We start from the raw sequence: 22462 nt of genomic DNA, 5'->3' as shown, positions 1-22462 counted from the left end.
TGGTTCCACTCTTGATAACTAACGAAAGAGTCAGTGGAGCAGAGGGACTGGCCCCTGGGTCTGCCACCTCCGTGCCCTATTCATCAGGCTATAGAGGAATTCTCATGCTCTTTCTACCCCCATGACTATTTAAGTGTTTACAGACAGTGGAACCACTTCAACCAGAGGGATTAAGAAAGACTCACACTAGAATATCCCAGAGCTCAGTGCTTAGAACCTTTTCCTAAGAAATGGCCAACCCCTGTTCAAATCTTTTCTTCCTCTCAGGCAGAGGCGGGAATTGAACCTGGCTCTTCCACATCCCAGCTGAGTGCTCTAAGCACTGGGCTAAAAAGCTTTAAAGTGAACACTGCCACTACCTCCAGACATTTTGTTTGGCATAAAGTGGGTGCCTAACTCATTCTCATAAGAAACTTACCTAAGCTGCCCTACTCCAGGAGAAGGGTTCCCAGCTGTGGATTGCAAGCAGAGTTAGGTAACTCTCTGCAGCCTGGATTTAGGCACCCAGCTCTATGAGAGGGGTGGGAGTTAGAAAACACTCCTCTTGTCAGCATCTCCCACTGGCTAGTTTAGGTGGTTCCTCACTTGGCATGCTGGCTTTGGCATTCTTAGGCATTTGTCTCCATTCATTGTATTGGGAGTTTAGGTACCTAACTCAGACTTCGTGGATTGCATTGTTGTTCCTGTAATTTTCTAGGAACCTAAAAGTTACGGGTCACAATACTGAGCACTGCAGTGCCTAAGTACTCTGTGGATGTGGACCTTACTGTTGAGGTGCTAAAGGCAGGGATAATCAGAGCAAGGTCTACATCTAAGGCAAATGGCTGCATTTCTTTTGCTGCCACAGCTGCTACCAGAGCATGTAGAAGCAGCCAAAGATCTCACAAAAGCCCCAGATTGCAAACCCATGATAAACAGTGAACATACTCCCCACTCACACAGTGTGCCATTAATCTCTCAATATCTGTCCTTATCTGAATTGCTGACCCATGTCTTCTCTTGTTTTGTTTCCCTGCTCTGCCCTATATCATAACTCTCTGGGTCACGGAATGTGTTGTTTTTTTTTCTGTGTAAGTTACAGCACTGTACAGATGAGCATTAAATACAAATACATTCATGCATAATAATGTTTTTTGAGGCACAATAATCTTTGCTTGAAAAGGGGGCCTTATCATTTCTAAGATGTGCATATCTAAAGCCAGCTCTTTGTAAAACCTAGCCCATTAGATGGATACAATACAGTTAAAAAGATAGAATGCTTGGGTTTGGGAGAGGGTGCATGCTTTCCAAGCTGATCAACAATGGGAAATTAAGGGAAAGTAGTTAGGTTAAGGAGCAAAGTAAAGGAAGAAGGAGAGGTTTCTTGCTTTATGGGAAGATGGAAGCTGAAAAGTATAAAAATACCATAGAGTCAAGAAAAAGAAGGGAGTAAAGATAGGAATGGTCAGAAAGTAGGCAAGTTAGGGTGTGGAATGAAACAAAGACTGAGATTATCTAGTAAGGGGAGGAGCTGTCTAAATCTAACAGCTTGAATTTTCAGTAGATAGGGAAAGAAATCAAGTGAAGAAATTTAGGGTTAGATTCTGCAACCCTTATTTGTGTTGGGTAATAGCCAGGTAAATAGTCTAATTGAGGTGTGGAAGTTACATGAGTAACAGATACTCAGTGTGAGTAAAGGTTGAAGATTATGACCTTTAAGTAACATAAAGGGAGAAAAATGATTCGATCTGCATTATTTTAGATAGATGAGAAAATGTGAGAGGCCGAATGGGTGGATATCTGACAGTAATGTGGGTGAAAGATGAGTAAGACATGGCCAAGGTCTTTAGAGATGAGGACAGAGAGGAAGTAACAGAATGTAGAGATAACACAACAGGCAAAAGGGCAGGATTTAAAAGTAGCCTCAATAAACGGTCTGGAGCTCATGGGGAAGTCTGGGTAGTGAGAGATAGTGATGAATCAAAGGTGACTCTGAGGCTGAGAACCTTGGAGCCAGAGAGGTTATCAGTATGACAAAGAGAGGAGAAGGCCTACGACCAGAGATAGGAAGTTGAGTTCTATCATATTTTGTTGGAGGTGGTGTCACGACGTACATGGGGATGTATCTGAATGACAACCGCAAATGCAAGATTAGGGAGAGGTCATTATTATATGTCCGTCCGTCCCCCCCTCAATAACCTACAAAATTAAAAACAAACAAACAAACCAAAAACAAACACAAAACTAAGAAAACCCATATTGCACGGCAGGAGAAGCAGCTTTCAATTAGCAAATTTTTCAGCACACCTGATTTCTTATATTTTGAAAAAAAATTCTGTTCAAAACAGATTTGCTTCCTAGAGTCCTACTGTTTACAAAGGGGTTTAGATTGCTACTTACTATGCTGCAATGAAACAACTAATGCCTATTGTAGCATTTATAACACCACCACCTCTCAGGTACTGAGTACCTGGTTAAAGTAAATCTTTCAAGAATGCTTTAGGTATTTTCAGTGCAATCAAAGGTCTATATGCAGTATGACTCCCCATCGACTCTCATTGACATCAGTGGAATTTTATTGGGAGGTCAAGTCTGTCATATGACATCATGAAAAGATGGGTTCATCGTTTTTTAAAGCATGTTTTTGAAAGTTTTGATCAATAGCAATGTTTTGTTAGTATTTTTTAGTATAATAAAATCAGAAGATTTACTGAACAAATATAAAAATGATGAAATTATATACGTATGGGAGAGTCTGAAATTGTTGTAAGGGATAAATGTCTTCTGAGAGTTCCCTTCTTTTGTAGCATTTTTGACAAGGGGAAATGAAAGAAAAGGGACCTTTATTGCTACATTAATGCCTAAAGATCCTCAACGATTTCCAGCAGTAAACATGTAGCCAGTGCTAAGTCAAGTGATAAGGGGATGTTTCCTAACAATTATGGATGTGCTGGCTTGTGCCTACAAAAGTCTCCTTGGTTTTCTCTGGAAAACCACATCTATATTATTGGCCTCTACTGACATAGAAACCTTCTAAAATTTTATGTTGTAATTTTCCATACATATTTTGTATAGATGGGGAAATTATAGAATTGTTTAAAGAAGAGGATAAGACAGAAAATGGTAATAGTGAAAAAGAATATGAACTTTTTTTAAAAAGTCCACAATTAAGTTAAGTGCTGAATTCTAGTGGGAAAATCTGGCTTATTTCTACACAGTTTTGCCCTTCAGCTCAGCTGTTGGCTCTGCATTAGCATTCAGACAGCAGTATTGCCATTTCTAGTGATTCACTGAGGTATTATGAATATGCAAAATAGCAGGAGCTTTTTATGTCTATGGTTTGTCTTTCTTAGATGTTTGAAGGAATAATTGAAGCCAATCAGCTACTGATAACATGCATATAGATGAATTTGGCTCGTGGAAGAAAAATGTTTTAATAATTCTTTTCATAGCAGCCCAAAAGGTTGATTTCAATCAGGTTTTTGAAAACAAAACCTCTTGGTTTTTTTTTCAATTACACTGATTGATTTACAGGTTAATATGTCATATCGTTGTTGCTTCTCAACTTATTATGATAGCATATATTTAAGAACTATCTATTCAATGAAATGTTTGGTTTTCAATTATTTTCTCATTAAAAAAAAAAATCAAGTTTGCCTCCTGTTGAGTACTGATCTGCCCTTCCAGGCTAAAACGTTGAAATATTTTTAAAAAAGCATCTTATAACACACAATCAAATTTTGCTTCCCATATGAAGGCAAGTTGGCCCATCAAAGCCAAGTGAGGTGAACAGAATTTGACCCCTAAGCAGTCCTGCCCTCTTTTCATAGTTACAACAATAATATTGTCATTAAATAGATGGCAAAGATCTATTATGTGACTTAGGAAATGAGTGTTTTTGTGACCTTTCTAGACTCTTTTTATTGTTGATGGAATAACAATATTTATCAAGAGAAGGGAAGAGGATGATAAATAATTGCCCATTGACCAGAGCAGTGCCAGGCTATTTTAAATGTCAATACCAGGGGCAGGTAATTATAACTAATGACATAGTTATTATAATTAATGATGTAATTTCTAACATGGCTGAGACTATTTAAATATGGTACCTAATAATTCTGGCATGTTACATCTTGATTTGGGATTTATTGGTTTAATTTAATAATTTTAATTTCATTCTCAGGCTATGTATCAAAAACTGTGATATACTTCATATCTTGCCTGCATATAGCTATCAACTTGTTGTGTGACACAAGTGTGACTCACTAATCTGAATTCTCATAATGATGGCCTAATGCCACTTTATTTTCAAAAAGAAATGGTGACATTGCACTAAACGTCTGAATTTTCAGCTGGAGTTTAATGTGTGAAAAATAGTCCCACCAAAAACGTGGATTTAATTAACCAGTCGCTTTAGTTGTAACAAAAAAGATTCTGAAGCAAAATTGTTTTGAAGAAATGTAAATAAATAAATTGACTGTGTTGATTTAATTAAACACTAACAATTTAGGAGGGTTTGGGGTGCATGGGTTTGGGGTTATGTTGGGTTTTTATTTATTAAATATATCTATTCATTATATTATTATTATTTATTATTATTTATTTTCTACAGGTACTAGGTTTGCTTTAGGAAGAGATCATTTTATACTTTAAACCAGTTGGCAAAAGGGGCAATACAGAATGGCAACATCTACGAAGTAGCACTGACACAATCTCAGAGCTGCTTTGTGTCAACAAGGGCAGAGCAGTCTTTTCCAGTCATTAAAATGGAAGTAAATTAGGATGCAGGAAATTGTGGTCTGCACAAAGGGGTGGGGGGAAGGAAAGGGGTGTCAAGATGACACTCCCTTCTCTCTGGCCCTCCACACCTTTTTCTTCTCCTTTTGAGGATCTTGCTTATAATTATATAAAAAAATTATTCACCTTTCTTTTGCACTTTAGCTTCTCATGTGATTTTTAGATGTCTATTGTTTGCAGGGTTAGTCAGCTAAGGATTTCAGAGTCCCAGTCCATACATCCCATCTCCCTGGATCTTGCCTTCAGCTGCATAGGATTTCTGGCAGCACGGACATGGACGGACATAGGTGCTGGAATGGGCAGGCATGACTGGGACCAGGAGAGGAGGAGTCAGGAATGCTGCCAGGGTTAGAAAGAGGTCAAATCAGTGATGGGGATTAGACAGAAAAAGGTTGAGGTAACACATAAATTAGTGAGATTGGAAGGGAGACTGGTAAAATTATTGCAAGGGTGAGTAGTAAAACATATCCCATCCATAGATTTTAAACTGTGTGCTTGAAGGCAAATTGTTTAATCATTAAATATAGTTGCAGGTTGCTAATTGTTCTCTTTTGAAAATGGTATAATCTTGTCTGTCATCTTTTTCTGGGGAAAGGATGTAAATAAAAGGCAGGAAAAAAGAGGATTACAAATTGTCATCCTGTTTTTATTATTAATTATTGTTATGATTCATTTCTATTATTGTAGCACTAAGGAGCCAATGCCATGGAGCAGGACCTCCACTGTGCTAGGTGCTACACAAGCACAGAAGAAAAAGACAGTCCCTGGCCCAAAGAGCTTACAATTTAAGTTGTTTGCAGTGTTGTTGTAGCCGTGTTGGTCCCAGGATATTAGAGAGACAAGGTGGGGGAGGTAATACCTTTTATTAGACCAATTTCTGTTGGTGAGAGAGACAAGCTTTCGAGCTTACTCAGAGCTCTTCAAGAGCTTCAAGCTGTGTACGGTCGAAAACTTGAATCTCTCACCAACAGAAGTTGGTCCAATAAAAGATATTACCTCCCTCACCTTCTCTCTACAATTTAAATAAAATACAAGAAAGAACAGATGGTGCAATAGGAAACACTGGGACAATATGCTCTCAGCACATTAACAGCCTAGCTATTGTCAAGGTTTACGTGAACGTTAACATGAATGAATCAGAAATACTTTTAATACCCACAATAGTACCATTTATGTATAGGTCATTTGAAGCAGTTCACCAAAAAGAAATCAGAATTTCTACGTGCAAGAAGGATTTTAAAATAGCATTAAAAAGAGCAGTTTATCTTAAAGACTGATGATATGTTCATATGGATGCACAGTCAGGATCATTCCTATGGTATAGATGTGTTCTCTATAGATCTTTGAGATGTCAGTTTATACCACTTATGTTTGTCATTTTCTTACACTGTGCAGCTAAAACTCCCACTAAAAGCATGAGGGACTAAAACGGCAGTGTTAGCCACTTGTCTGTTTCTGGCGAACCTTTCATTTACCATTAAGTTGTATGCCACTCTAATATAACATTGAATATGTCAGACCTGTTTGAATATATTATTAGTAGTATATATTCCACACCCAGTTACAGGGATAGACTATGGCATTTGTGGATGAACACCCAGAGATAGTGTCTCAGAGAGGCACAGAATCTCCCAGGGTTGTCAGCAACATGCTTTCTCTGTTGGGATGAATCAGATTGCTCCCCACAGTGCACCAGCCCAGCTACATCAGCTGGGAGGGTGAATAGGGTCATGGCTCTTCCTGCTCTCCATCTGTTTGTTTGGAGTCTTGGTCCTTGGAGGGAAGTGGGTATGAGTGGTCCCTACACTGCCTAAAGTTCACTGCTATTGTAGGAGTCTCTTGCATGGCTGTGCAAGGAAGGGGGAGACTCTTTACCTGACTCTTTCCCCACCTTTGCAACCAGTCAAGGGCCATTATAGCATGGCTCACTATACATAACTGACGGGACTGAAGTATCTTGATCAATTGTTTACCTCTGCAACATTTTAGAAGCCATTTAATAAACAGTTTATGTTTTAATTAAAAGTAAGAAAGACCTTCTTCCTGCAATATTACTATAAAATAACCTCTTTACTAGGCTCATTAAACTTGTGCTATAATCTCCTGGAATTGTGTTTATCTCATGAGGTATTAAAAAACAAAACAATAGCTCAGTGGTTTGAGCATTGGCCTGCTAAACCCAGGGTTGTGAGTTCAATCCTTAAGGGAGCTATTTAGGGATCTGGGGCAAAAAAATAGTTGGGGATTGGTCCTGCTTTAAGCAGGGGATTAGACTAGATGATCTCCTGAGGTCCCTTCCAACCCTGATATTCTAAAACACATGTTAGTTTGTCATGTTGCTTAGATTCCACACATCTCTTCCCCCTGCGTGTACACACACAATACCTGTCCTAGGCCTGCAGTATTGCAATAGATCTGTGTATAGAAGAGTTTTGATGTAGTTTTCTTCTCTGCACAGGTATATAGTATTCACTGTAACCTTACTGTATGCATAATATTTTAGATTAGAGATGTAGGGCCCGATTCTGCTCTCCTTTGGCTTCAATGGGTTTCCCCAATGTAAGTACGGGAAGAATTAGATTCAGTCTTTTTTTCTAACATCTTGACAAGTGCATATAGTCATTTTATTTTTGGTAAACTAATTAATGATACAATGTACAGACAAAAAGAAATTCTCTTAGCCTTCCAAATTACCCATGAAGTTACAGAAGCAATCTGAAAACAGGGAGTGAAGGTAGTTGACTACCAGGAGCATTAACTATGTCAAATAAGTAAGTTCATGTTTGATTCATAACATGAAAACAATAGTAAATATAGGGCCATGAAATGTTATAAGAACTACGGTTGTGCTTTGGTTTATATTTGCTAGTATTATGCTATGTCATAACCACTATTTTTTCCTTCCATCCAGGCAAGTCTATTTCTGGGTTTATTGTTTCTGTGTATATTTTAAAAGGTATAAATTTAGAATCAATCAATACCTGGAAAGGTAAATAATCTCTACACATTTTTATAAGTAAATGCTTACATGGGTTGAGTATCCAGGCCAAATTCAGCCTTTGTGGTAACCTAGAGGAACAACTATGCAACTAGTGTGACAGAGAAGGCATCAAAACAGAAAAAAAATTCTGTTTACGCCATAGCCACTTTTTATGCTACTGTCAAATTTGCTCCTTTGGTTCTGCTGTCTGAAGTCAGCAAATTCGGGCTGCAGTAGAGCTTAACGGCCTCAGCCAAGATTATTATGCTAGGTGTTCTACAAATACATAATCAAAGATAATCCCTGCCCTGAAGAGTTCACCGTCTAAATAGATACGACACACAAAGCGCTGGAGTAGATGGGGGAGACATAAATTAGTGAAGTGACTTACCCAAGCTCACACATTAAGTTAGTGGGAGAACTGGAAATAGAACCCAGGTCCACTATGCACGCTGATTCGCTCTAGCTTGTGGAATCTTCCCCTGGTGGGGCTGGCTAAAAATTAAACCTGTGCCCCCTAACAGAGCCCCTAGGCTAATGGGTGACTTCCTGGTGAGATTCTGCCTGTCTTCCTGTAACTGCTCCCATAGCTGCAAGGGGGTGAGGAGTTAATTGACTCCATGTCTTTATCTTAAATTCAAATAAAATTGCTCTAGTTGCTGGCTGCATCCACAAAGCATGTAGACTTCACTGATTAAAAACACACAATGTGATTTATTGTAGGATCATATTGTGCAGTGCTTATGGAGAAAAAAATGTCATGAACGCCAATGGAAGATTTGACCTTAGTAAGGTCTGAGAGATAGAATGTGCCATTTAGCTGCAATCCGGAGTAGGGTGCGGACCTGCCCTTTTATATCCCCAGTGGGAGGAGTGGAAGGGATTGTGGACATAGTTCACAATCAGTGGACATAGTTCCTCCCAGAGCTAGAGGTAGTGTTGTGCAGTGGCATGTTTCACTACTTCATGGGATGGTGCAAGGTTCTACAGACTTATAGGGAGTCATGCTTTGTGACAAATTATGATCCTAGGGATGCTAAGAGGGGACAGCACTTACTCCTCTGAGTTCAGGAATTACAGTTGCCGCTGGTCATTGTGATGCGTGCACTGGAGGTGGGAGAATAATTTCCTGCTCATTCACTCCAATATGCTCACAACAAGGTTAGAGACCATTTGACCCTGATTTAGGACCTTAGGAGAGTTTTGTCATCTTTCTCTATTCCACTCAAAAGTATCCTTCAATTCTTTTGTGGGTGGGAAAATAGCTCAAGAGTTAAAAAAAGTTATCTTGTGACTTCTTTTTCCTGCAGTGCTCTAAATGTGCCTCCTAACATCTGCTGTTAGTATAGAGCAACATATTGTAGATCTTTTCTTCATGTGGACATTTTTAAAACAAAAAATGTTCATTGATGTTACTGATGTTTCTTAAATCTATACATTCCTTGCAGTGCTATTCAGTTCTTGGAATGATGTATAACTACAGTGTTTCATGTACTGCATATCAATGACAGGATCCACCCCTGCAGAAACATGTTGTCTAAGTTTGTTTTTCTAATTTTCAAGAATATAAATGCATTAAGGTTTTACATTTATTAGCATTGGATGCATACATCTCCTATGATTCATAAATATTTAGATCTTAGATTAGCAAGAAAAATATAAAAATGCTGCATATACCATTGTCCCCACACAAATATAACTGTGTTCCTGAATTACTGCAGCATCAGAGGTAATACCTTTAAACTAAAGAAGTTTTTATTGCAGTAAAGATTTTTTCGGAGGTTCACTGTTTATAAACTTTGTTGGCATATACTGCAACTAAATTCCTTCATTTTCCTTGTTTGGATAACAAAAATTATCTTCAGAAATATACGTGCAAGCACATGCTCACAACGTAACTAAACAACATACCAAAGGCACACACAGTGTCACTCAAAATCATCTGCTGGATCTGCATAGTTTGAATCTATTAGTCTCGCCTTGCTGCAAAATTTGCCCTCTGTGGCTATGCATGTGAGCCATTGTTAAACTGCTCTTTATGTTGCACATTGACTGTGTGGACACCACGCTCAAGGTCATTAATACCCTCTCTCATCTGAGTTCTGCTGCTGTCAAGGGATCTCTGTGACATGATAAGGGGCAGACAAGAATTGGCCTTCAGTCTTGCAAAATCCCCTTTGAAGTCAGGACCAGTGACTTCTATGGGAGTTAGATGGAGTGAGGATTGAAAAAGTATTGCAGGGTTTGACCCCTGAAGATTAACATTATTATTAACATTTCATATGACATGTACTTTGCAATTTTCAGTCAACCAGCCAAATCTGTGTGTGTATGTCTCAAATTACCTTCAGAGATTGGCTGGTATATGCACATCTGAGAGCAGAATTTGGTGTCAGGTAAGTTATAGAACTGACAAAAAAGTTGTTTTTTATATGAGAGTATAATAAGTAAAATTAGGGACAAATCATATCTTGATAAACAACCTGCTCTGTGCTTTTTATGGAAAATCTAGATACCTTAATGCAGGGGGTGGGGCGTGTGTGTGAAGGGAATAAGATACTCAGAGAATGAAAAAAGGCCCAAATCCTGCAGACTACATTCATGACCCGATCATTCACCACAGACCTACATGCGTTGTTTCCATCTCCATGCACCATATAGATTCAGGTCAGGAGTTAATACCATAGGTGAACTTATTTCAACACCACCAGCCACAAAGTCTGCAAACACCCTATTATAAGGAAACACACACAGGACTAAGATGGTGTTTTTTGATTCTATGACCCACATTCCATTCTGTGGTACTGTGACATACTCTACCCTATGTTACTCCTGTATCCATATTCACTACTTTGATTATGATATGTTTTGTAAAACGTGTGCCTTGTGAGGTATCATTTGAAAAGTCTTAAGTTGAAGAATCTGATTATCCTGTTTAAATGTGTGTATCATCATTGTATGTCAAGTTATGAGATTTTGCTATATGTTTGTTATTGAAACATGTTGTGAGCCTGGGAAACGCCTACAGACTAACCTCTTAGAAATAACAAAGGGACTATAAACAAAAGCCTTACATGTAACCCTCTGAGATGGCCCAAGCTTCACATAGACTAAAAATGTGAACGAGAATTTGCAATTCATGTGAAGGACACTGGGCAGCTCACATAGGCCATAACCTCATGACACCATATGGATTTTTCCAGCACCTGGAGAAAAGTATAAATGAGGAACAGTGATATCATTACTTCACCTGCCTTTTCTCCCCCATCTCTACACAAAGAAGCAAGCTCTTCTGGATTGGTCCCAATTACAAGGCATTCTAGTTAGCAAGAACTGCTGAGAAGTTTTGGGGTGAGAGAAATCCTTTTGCTTCTAGAATTATTAGCATGGTAAAGCTTAGGAATTAGCTTGCGATTTTATATTTTATTTCCTTTGTAACCAACTCTGATCTTCTGTGCCAATACCACTTAATCACTTTAAATGTATCTTTCTATAGTTAATAAAACTCTTCTATATTTATACTAACCCAGTGTGTTTTTGGCTGAAGCATTTGGGGAATCTACTCAGGATACAAAGGCTGGTATATGATCAATTTCTTTGTTAAATTGATGGACCTTATGAGCAAACAGTACAAGGCAGCACATTTCTGGGGTGCAAGGCTGGGACCAGAGATATGTGGATGTCACCCTATATGTAATTCAAGAGTGGCTGGGCATAGCACTGTGGTATATGTCTGGAGACAACTTGCATGCTAGAAGCTGGGGCAGCTCATATAGCAAAGTAGGGCATATTGTACATCAGACTGGAGAATTAAGGGGGCACAATGATCCAACATCCAGTTCAGATGGGGTATGTCACAGGTACCCATGTTTTATTTAGCCTATCAAATATTGTTACCAGTTTTAACTCAAGCTGCTAGCCAAAATTTGAGCCGCTTTGGGTTATTTCTGTTAGGGAGAGAAATTGATGATGGAGTCAGGTATTTCTCTGATGTGATCCGGTTTATTTATAAAGAATGTACAAAGTCCAGTTTCCCCGAAACATCAGATAACAGGAAAGAGTTTCTTTGCTCACCGTTCCAAGCCCCCTTCAGTCAGCAGTCAGCCCCAAAGCTCTCCTCTAGGCTTTACTTGGGGCCAGGCTCTCAGTGTATTTGGCTCTCCACTTCTTCTCTTTGTCTGTGGTGTTTCTTCTCAATGGTACCTAAACATTACGCAAGATGTGTGTCATTGGTAGTGGCGAGGAGCAGCAGCACCGGTTCCCTGCCTGCCCACTCAGGTTTGGCCCTGTCATCCTTCTCTCATGACAGAGGCTGGTGTGTGGTAGAGGTCCAAAACTGAGTGAGTAGCAGTGCAACCTGGTGCTCAGGTTTCACATTTCACTCAATTTTGGGCCTATGCTCCTTCCCCACCCCATGATGAGGGAGGAGCTGTGGGGTGGCAAGCAATTGTGTCCCCTCTCAGGAATGGGGCATGACACTGCACCTGGGCAGGAGGGGTTAAATAATGGGGGCTGATCATGGTGTGGACTTTCCAGGGGAGGCACTGAGTTGAGTGGCTTCAGTGGGAATGGCTACAGAGGGATTGATGGGTGTGCACCATATAAACATTTTCTGGGATGCCCCAGTTTCTCTCTCTCTCTCTCTCTCTCTCTCACACACACACACCCTGCTCAAAACAATACCCAGCCATGACCACTCTTACATAGTTGAAATTCCTGAGGGGTGAAGGGCACTGATTGTCTCATAAAGGAGCTTAATATTTTCTTACACTTATGTTAAATAAAGGATGGTGGTTACACTCACCAGCTCCAGTGTTTTCCCAACCCACAACAATGTGAATGTTTTCAGGTGATTTTAGTTCTTTTTGAGCTGCAATTTACTCAGCCACCGTTTTGTTGCTTCATCCTATGCTTAAACTCTGCAACTTGTTAAGAATGGAGGTAAATTACTGTGTTTTCCCTCAGGCTGACATTTTGGGGTTAGGGAGAATAATTGATGCTGCTTATCCTCATCTTCCATCTCATTAACATGGGTAAGTAAAATGGGGAGTAATCCCAGTCCCTGCATCACTGCCTGCACAAATGCCTCCTCTTTGATTCTTTGCTGTTTATTGTTAACCCTCTGTTTCATTCCATTTTTCAGTCTGTGCAAGAGAGTACCTGTATCCAAGGCAATCTAAATTAATTTTCCAAGGACATTTTCAGGGATATTGTTTCAGATGGTTTGCTGGAGTATACATCTATTCCACTTACTGCATTCACTTCATCTATTAATTTTTAAATTTGATATAAAAAAGTAGTCAGTTTACCAGGCAAGATTTACTCTTTTATATTTATGTGGCTGAATTGTGCCTCAGAAATGTGTATTCAGTTCCCATGGGGAGTTAATGGCAGCCAGAGGGCAGAATTTGGCAATGCTGTTTATTCTCCATGATTTCATGAGTCTCTAGGTGCTTGTAGATATGGTTCCCTTAATATTTGTTCCATGATTTTGCAAGGTTAGACTCACTTGATGTTAGAATCAATGGATAGGGCAAGTTTATTCACAAAAAGTGGTACCTTACTTCAGTGGTGCTATTCTCAAAGTAAGAATCTACTCAGTAACTTACAGAGTAAATTAAGGGTTTTATACTATAAGAAGCGAAGTTTCAAATACACAGGTATGTAAACAAACTGCTGATCCTCTGAACTTTATTATGGTGCATTTGTCCATCACTATAAAAAAAAACAAAAACCTTCTGTTCTTGCTACCTCCAGTAGTCTTTTAGAGTTATTTTATTTCTTGTTTTTTTCCTTGTTGCTGGGTTTTTTGCATTTAATATTAGAAATAATTTAATGCAAGCATTTAATATTAGAAATCAATTCAAATTGATCAATTAAATCAAATTCAAAACCACACACACATTTAACAGAATAATTAATTTCTAAAAATTCTATTCAGACATTAGCAAAGCTGGCAATTGTGATTATATTTCAAGTCAATGTCTCTAGTGAAATTAGTACACTAGCTCAGGCCCTTATGCTTAGAGTTTGCTTCTCCTCTTGTATTTCACCTCTGTATACTCTCTCCCCAGATGCTAACACAACATACCTGTGCCTACCCCCACACTTCTGCCTGAGCTTATATATGATGCCTAAATCTACGAGTGCACACTGCTCTGCTCTCTGAAAAACAACCAGTCTCTCTGATTTGAGCCTATCCCTCCTATCTTCACCTGCTTGTCAAGCCCCTTCAATCTCAATTTTTTAATGTTTGGAGGGATGGTTTATACAACCCCCAGGAAGTGTGGATGCTTATAACTGATGGATCCTAAAGAGAGAGACTATTTCTACAACTCCCCTCTTGTAATAGGGAGGCTTCCTCCTCTTCCCTCATGGGACAGCTGGAGCTTTTGGGAGACAAATCTATGGTTTTATGCCTGTACGAATCATTTTTTGGGAGGCTGTGTGCATTTCCCCACCTGCAGCGCTCTCTCTCTCTCTCTCTGACAGCAATTACACAGGCTTTCCTTTAAGCATCTGCCTTGACCTGTGCTACTGTTGAATGAGACTCAGCAGCAACCTGCAAGAAGAGGTGTCACAGCCTTCATAATCTGGAGTGTTATCTGGAGGAAACTCCACACTCCTTCCTTCACCTGCAGCACCACTCACTGTGAGGCCCTGATCCTGAGCTGTAGCACTCTTCCATGGAGATGGACAAATGTGGGGGAGGGTATGCACAGCCTCCAAGCCTCAGAAGCAGCAGCTGGCAGAACTAGACCTTCTCTTGACTATTTTGAATACAGTAGCACTGGGCTTTACTGGGGAGAAAAGCCACACAGTACACAGTACATTGTGCTGAGAGCACTGCCTGTCATGCTGACCAATATTGTCTTATTGTTTCCTTGTCTTTTCCCATCTGCCTGAATCCATCTGTTGTCTCTCAGCTTAGACTTTTAATGTAAGCTTTTAAAAGCTCTGTTCTGTGTTTATACAATGTCTAGCACAATGGAGAATGAAAGTGGTTCCTAGGTGATACCGCAATATAAATAAAACAGTAAACAATAACCAGACTTGCTCTACAGACCAGCTGTGACTCCATTTTTAAGAGAAAGAAAAAAAATTGTGCCTAGAGGAGGCAGAGTTGGTGCCAGAGGAGTGGATGGCCTCTGTAAGTAAAACATCTACAAACCTGGCTTAAGTACATGGTTTAGGGCAGTTCTGAAGCCAGTTTTTCATGTGTATTTCTTGATAGGGTGTCATTCCAGCCAACTGAGTGGTAAGTTACCTGTTGTTGCCTATCTGTACCCAAAGGTTGTGGAAAAATCCTACCCTAGCTCTTGTGCAACTTGAATTACTGATTCCAGAACAGTTTTGCTGAGAATTTCCATGCTCTTATTTTAGCCAATGTTTTGTGTGACCTGCCGTGCTAAAACATTATTTGTCTTGCTGAAACTTTAGAGAATCAGGGTTTCTGAAAAGAGGGAGCTTTCTTTTAAAATGGCAGTTTAGTATGGTGAGGGAACAAACATAATTATGAGGTCAGTATGGGAGCTATTATACTTTCCCTACCTACAGGTATGCAGTTAAAACTACTGCTCAGAGGAAAGCAAATAGTCATTAATGTAACCACAAGAACTTTCACTGTTTGAATTCAATACCTGAAAGGAGTCCCATGGATTTTAAAAATTAAGACATTACTTGACATGAATATCTGCTGTGGAAATTAGTTTATTGCTTGTTTGTCAATTTCAGTGATATATAGATCCTGGGGAACGCTATTCTCCAAAATGTTTTTGTTCTTGTATATTCCTACCAACCCTCCCTTCAGTTAATTGTTGATCACATTCATACTGACCTGCTCAATGATAGACAAGCAGCACATGCCCATTTTCTCCCCACCTTCTCCATCCCTGTAGGAGAGCCGTGTAAGCTCAAGGAGGTTTATTGTAAAGTCACAATTCCTTACCACACTGATCCATCACACAGGCACAGGTATCTGCAAACAGATGTGTGCCTGTAGGGGGCTGGGGCAAGGATACAACAGTGGGTGACATGACAATGTTGCAGTAGTACAGTACTGTTGCAATGCACCTAGTGAGTCAAGGCAGACAGCAGAGTAAAATACTGATACGGGGCTTACCTCTTGTTAAAATAGGAAAGAGAGATCAGCAACGACCTTTGCTATTCATAGGGTGACCAGACAGCGAATGTGAAAAATCGGGAGGTGGGGAGGTAATAGGAGCCTTATATAAGAAAAAGACCTAAAAATCGGGATTGTCCATATAAAATCAGGACATCTGGTCTCCCTAGCTATTCACCTCCTTTTGGAAGCCGATGGCTATACAGCACACCCAGTGTATGGTAAAGTGATAAATAAGATAGCATACACAGAAAGGAAGAGTGTGAATATAAGTTATCACAAGGACCCAGTGCCCATATACCCCTAGCATTCTATCTGCTCTGCTGTGTGCATGCTTGACTGGCACCATCTTCTCTTGACTGAAGCAGCAGAATGTTGCATCTCCCAATGCCCTCACTAGGTTGAGCTTTGCCTTTCATCTGAATATCTATGTTGGGGGTTCACTTCTAAATTGGGATCTAGCCTCATTCTATTTGTGCTGTTTACTCCTTGGTCCATGCAACATATCTAAATCCCCCCTGGTGCCACTTTTGCATTTCTTCTAGTCCTGCTGTGCATATTTGACAATAACAAACGGCATGGTGCCTAAACCTTTTTATACTAGCAAAACTCTTCTTGTTACTCAAAATTAGAGAATTTCGTAGCACTGTATTACAGAAGACCCACCTGTACAGTGGGGGGCACCATATTGACACAATGGGTTGGGTAAAAAAGGGCTTCTTACACAACCAAAAAAGACGTATATGGCACAAAAGGACAGGGCCTTGAGGTCCTGACTTTCCACTTAATTGAAATGCAATCTATCACTACCTTCCTCAGCCTTCATATCAGAATATTTGCTAAGGGTTTTTTGTTTGTTTGTTTGTTTGTTTTTAGACACGTATCCCAAACCCTTTAATTAGAATTTAGCAATTGGGTAATCAGAGACCAAGAGGTAATGTTATAGTTGGACGTACTGTAACTGAATTAGGAAAGAACAAATAAAGAAACTGTTGAAACCCCCTCAGATATTTAGTTTAGAGTAGAGCCTTAAATATGAACTAACTAGTAACTAGCTGCTTAATATCAGTTCTAAATTGACACAAACTACTGCAACAGGGACCAGTAACAAAACCAATGTCTGGGAGTACGGTATGTATATAGATGTTTCTAAAATTCTGCTATAATGAATAATGTTGGCAAGCAGTCTACTGGGTTAGGTAAGAAGTTTATTCTGTTGGATTGTCTACCATGTTTTCCTATCATCATCATCTTTGTGGGAAACAAAGCAGAAACGGTTTGAATTTGATTCAGGGTATTGTGTGTCTCAAAGTGCATTTTTACTCTGAAAAGTGATTGAAAACAATACCTCATTCAAAAGATTTGCTACTTTTGGGCATCATTTGAAGATAGAAAGGTTGCACTAGTGTAACTGAGGACCTGCAGAGAAACTTTATTACTAGTGATGCTGCTTGAGAAGGAAAGAAACTACTTTGACTCTCAAAACCAGTTGGTGCTTGGAAGACTGGTATTTGGGGAAGAGGGGGGGAGAGATGGACAGAAAACAAAAACAAAAATAAACCTAACAAAACCAGAATCAATTTGGCATGGTAGTTATTGAAAGATGATAAATTTGGAACCTGGGGATGCCATTTCTACATTGTCACCATTGAGTGTAGAACTGTACTCCGAGCATTCTAACAAAATCAATTGTAATTCCTTGGTAGGTCACAGAAGTCAGGTGTCTCCAACTGAAGGGGGAAATTAACAAAATAAAGCTCTGTTTTATGTAAGCACAGTAGAGAAGTCTAGAACAACTGCATTACAATAAAATGTTAGTTATTACACTTCTATCTGTTTTCATTTTGCTAGTCCAATTTAATGGATAGTAAATAAGAACAATGTCAATATTTCTAGAAATACTACATAGTTAAATAGGTGGTAGAGATTTACTAGATAAGAAAAAAAAGTGGGAGCCGTGATCGGCCGAACTTGCGGACACGGCAGGTAAACAAACCAGCCCGGCCCGCCAGGGTGCTTACCCTGGCGAGCCACATGCCAAAGGTTGCCGATCCCTGGACTAGATGATCAGTGGTCTCTTTGGCCTTTATAGTCTATGAATCAAAGAATATCATCAAACTTAAGGTCCGTCCTGTATGTCAGAAAGCTTAATGGATTCCAGCACCTGCTTGAAGGGTGATACTTTCAACTCATCTTTAAGTTCTAAAAATTAGGAGTGCATGCAATATTCTTCTTATTCAGTCTTTGCAAAATTTTGATGGATTTGAAGTGGTTGAAATGATGTTCATGTTTCATAAAGCATTTCAGACTTTAGGAGATTTGGGTACTTTGTAATTTAATATTCTCTTCTGTTCTGTGTGTAAGTTGCTCTGCTCAGAGTTAATTAGAAGAAACTTTGAGTGGGGTAATACAAGGAGGTTGTTATTAGAATTATGCTGAAGGGTTAGCAAATACAGCAGAAATCTCTTAAATTGCACAACCTTCGTATACAAATTTATTTCTTTTGGGAGGTTTCAAATCAAAGGATTAATTAAGTAGAACATTGTTTAAATATACATTGAATGGTACCAAGATTTGTTTTAGTATACTATTTAAAGGTGGTCTGAAATACTTTAATAAATACAGAATTGTGTAAGCCTGTAAGTCATTAATAAAATGCAGTGTTTTGTAAGAATACATCAAGTAAGGACATTTTAAAACAAAATATTTCAAGATCATTTCTTTCCATTTAGCTTATATGAACCTGAAATCAGAGGGCTGCATTTCTTCTGCAGGAATTTATACTTTAAACAGCTAGCATAAGCATCTCACTCCCTCTTGTGATGTCGTCTGCTCTTTCAGAATCCTACATTCAAGCCTTCTCAGATAAACCGAGACCTAGTGCCATTTTAAAATTATGCATCTATTCAGGTACTGAACCATTTAGGGACGAATTCTCTTATCACAGCTTTGCAACCCTGTTGAGTTAAATAAGTAATATCAGCTTAAGTGATAAGGATTTGACCCTTGGTGTGCATTTGTGGGCTCTCTAACACTAGTGCAGTAGTAGGAAGATAAGATGTTCCCTCCTCACACCACATGAGTGTAAATGGAAGTCATTTGATCTACAGGGAATGGGAGGTAGGGGAGATGCTAATACTATTGTCTATTTCCACTATTGTGGAAAAAGAGACATTGGACTTGTGTTGTTTTGGGAAAATAAAACTGAAGTGTGCGTGTGTGTGTTCTTTGGTGCATTAGTCAGGGAGTTAACCGACCAGCTTACAACTGCTGCCTCCTAATGCCCTCTCTATTGCTGCTTTTGATGTTGACCCCTCTACAACCATCACACACATGCCACTAACAATGGGTCATATGTGCAGATAATGTCCCATTTTGACATTGTCAGAACTAAACTTTGATTTTTCCTTTTGAAGTGACTTTTCTTTTTTTTTTTAAACACATTTTGTATTATAATAGTCAAAATATTTTGTTTTGTTGAGATAAAACACATCAGTTGACCTGAAATAATTCATTTCCTTGTGTGTCTTTCCAAGAATTTTGAAGTTCTCAGAATTCTTTCCTAATTTAAATGATTTTCTGTTCAAATCTCAGAATCTTCCAGTAGACAGAATTTCAGTTCTCTGTCCAGCTCTACTATTAACATGTTCAGAGGTATGGTTTACAAATATGGCAGGTATAAATTTTCTTTGCTTTAGCTACGATATAAGATATGAAGAGGACTTTTTGTTTTCCTTTCAGTGTATGAATTCCCTAGTAGGCACTTAATAGATGACAAAGGATACAAGGTTTTCTGGTAAGAAAGATATATGTTGATAAATGCAGAAAATGTAATGGTGAGAAAAACTAACATTAATCACCAGAAAATGTAATTAAATTTAACTTCTTGTTAGAGGCTAGTACCATGGAATCCTGCTGTTTTAAGATTGTAAATTGAAATAATTATTCTATTATTGGGGATTCAGCTACTTAAGTAGAAATTGTAACTGGATTCATTTTGAGCTAATAATATTAAGCATGTGTTAAGTACTACCACAGTCTCACATGTATGGTATTGGTAAATAGGGAATCTGTGACGGGGTACACTCATTTCAGGTGGCACCTCCTCTGGGCTGTTCTGGGAATTAGCTCTGTTCCAGGTCTGACACGTTCCCGTGTGGTCTCTCAACCCATTGTCCTCTCACATTCTGTTGCCCTCTCTGGGTCTAAAAGCTGCAGTTTCTTCTTTGTGAGTTGGCCCTCCAGCAGAGTCACTATGTGTTTTCCCCTCTGAGCTATATAGAGTCTCACTGGACCCGAGGTCTAGGCAATGCCACTTCAGTGGCTAGTAGGGGAAACTGGGTCCACACAGTACTCTAGCTTTCAGGTCAGTGACCCTACAACACAGAGACAAGGTCTACTCAGTCCCCAGCTTTGCTGCTCTTCCTCTGGACTGCTTTCTACTTCACCTCTCTCAGGCTCCCTTCACCCTTCTAGGAACATCCATCCCGCAGCGCCAGGCTCCAAGAATCCTACTCTTTCCTTGGGTTTCCTCCTTTCCTCTCTAATGCACAGAGGGTGGCTGTAGATTTCCTCCCTGCCACCATTTCTGTTGCCAGCTTCATGGCTTTATACTATCCCAGCCACACCTGTTCAACTGAGCTTCATCTTCCAATCAGGATTTGTTTATCTAGCCTAATCCCCTCATGAGTGGATTATCACACTCCTTTCTTAACTTCCTTAACCCTTTCAAGGCTGGTGTGGGGTGACCACCCCATCACAGAATCTAAAGTACACTGATCACATTTACCAAATGTATTAAACACATTTTAAAATACATCAGTGATGTTACTACTGGATATGACCACAGTCACTGTTGTGACTCAGGAGTAAATGTATACTAGTAGCTTTGCAGGCATCTGAGAATGGGATTCTGCAATCTATGAATTTTACCAGATGGGGTGCTCTTTTCCTGTCCAAGTAAGAATTTTGGGCCAGATCTTCAGCTGGTGTAAGTGAGCATAGATCCATTTCCATGAAGTAAATGGAGCTATATTGCCATTTACTGCAGATTAGGATTTGTCATAATTTTACCTGCCAAGAATATCACTTGTTTTTAAATGGGCATCAGGTAGGAATCTGCCTCTGCCTCCAACTATCTCCATGGACATTTAAAATATGTGGTACTTGTTAAAACTTCCACGGGCAAGATTGCTGTTCCTTGCTATTCTTTTTCATCTATAGATGCTATAGGAGCTGCCTAGGCTGATTGTCACATCCAAGGTAAGTCATTGCCCAGGTTGGATATGCTGAATGCTACTGTCCTACTCTTTCTCCTCCTTGTTTCACTTTGCTGATATCCTGTGATCATCTCACTGTTCCTTAGCACAGTAGCCAGGGATCATAAAGTGTATGTGCTTCTGACTCAAAAATATTAACAGTGAAAGTGAGAAGATGAGAAAGACAAAAGAAGGGGAATGAAAGTGTAACAACAAAAAGGGAACAATGCATCCTATCATCCACCAAGACTTTTAATCAAGTACAATAAGACTGCCTGTCAACCAGTAGTGAGCAATTTGCCCAAATCTCTAGCTGTGAGCAATTAGGGTGAGTGCAGGGAGGGTAGTGGATGGTTGCTCAGATTCTTCAAGAGCATTCTTTAAAACCAGAGTTCAGAGGCTTTTCAGACAGCCCGGAATGAATTAAATAAACCTTTAAACTGCAACACAGAACATCTAAAACCTAATAGCTTTCAGAGACATCTAGACTTTCAGATCCTCAGCTGATAATAACATGCACACTGACAAATACCACAGAGATAATAAAAGTCAGTGCCTATGGCCATCATTCTCAATAAATGTTTTTTCCCCATAAGAATCAGCAGTACTGTTACAACAAATGTGTTTAGCAGTACACTCTACCTATACTTAAAAGGTTCTCTAATATCTTTCTCTAATATAAGATCTTGGCTGTGAATTACACTAAATTTTATTCACTGCCCTCACTATAGAATACCACTGCATAAAATACTTAGAACTCATGGCTGACTAGAATGTTATAAAGAGTCTATATGACTAATGCAAAATTCCATATAAAAATCATATTATACTTTTCATTAATGACGGAGCTGGTATCAATGCCTATATTTAAGGTTGCCCAACACTTTCATTATAAGACATTGTTTTGTGTCACCTATAATCTTGTCCAACTGTTAGGACTAAGTTTGCCATGTTGGATGACTCCCTCAGGGTGAAGTTTTTGGAAAGTATCAGCAAAAATGTATTGCCATTTCAAAGAACGAGGGTGTAGGGTAGTTTTGTCAATCTTAAGCTCTTACAACTGTTTAACTCATAAGATCTAGTGCTAACATGCTTATGAATAGTGGCTTTAAATTTGGCAGAAGTGTCACCCTGGGACTAGAGACATGCCTTTTGCTGTCCATGTGAAAATCTAATTAAGTTTGCCTGAGTCAGTTGCCTCTGAAAACACTGCTCTACAGCCAAAACGCTTCTGAAATAAATGTAGTCAAAGTTTATTAATTCTGGGTCACTGAGAACGAAAATGATGCTTAAAATTGTTGATTGGCTCTAGTTTTCAAGATATGC

The sequence above is a fragment of the Terrapene carolina genome, unplaced genomic scaffold (assembly GCF_002925995.2).
Source record: "Terrapene carolina triunguis isolate 2854851 unplaced genomic scaffold, T_m_triunguis-2.0 Scaffold23, whole genome shotgun sequence".
Classification (NCBI taxonomy): domain Eukaryota; kingdom Metazoa; phylum Chordata; order Testudines; family Emydidae; genus Terrapene; species Terrapene triunguis.
The sequence above is the reverse complement of the archived record's forward strand: the minus strand, read 5'-3'. Positions refer to the sequence as shown.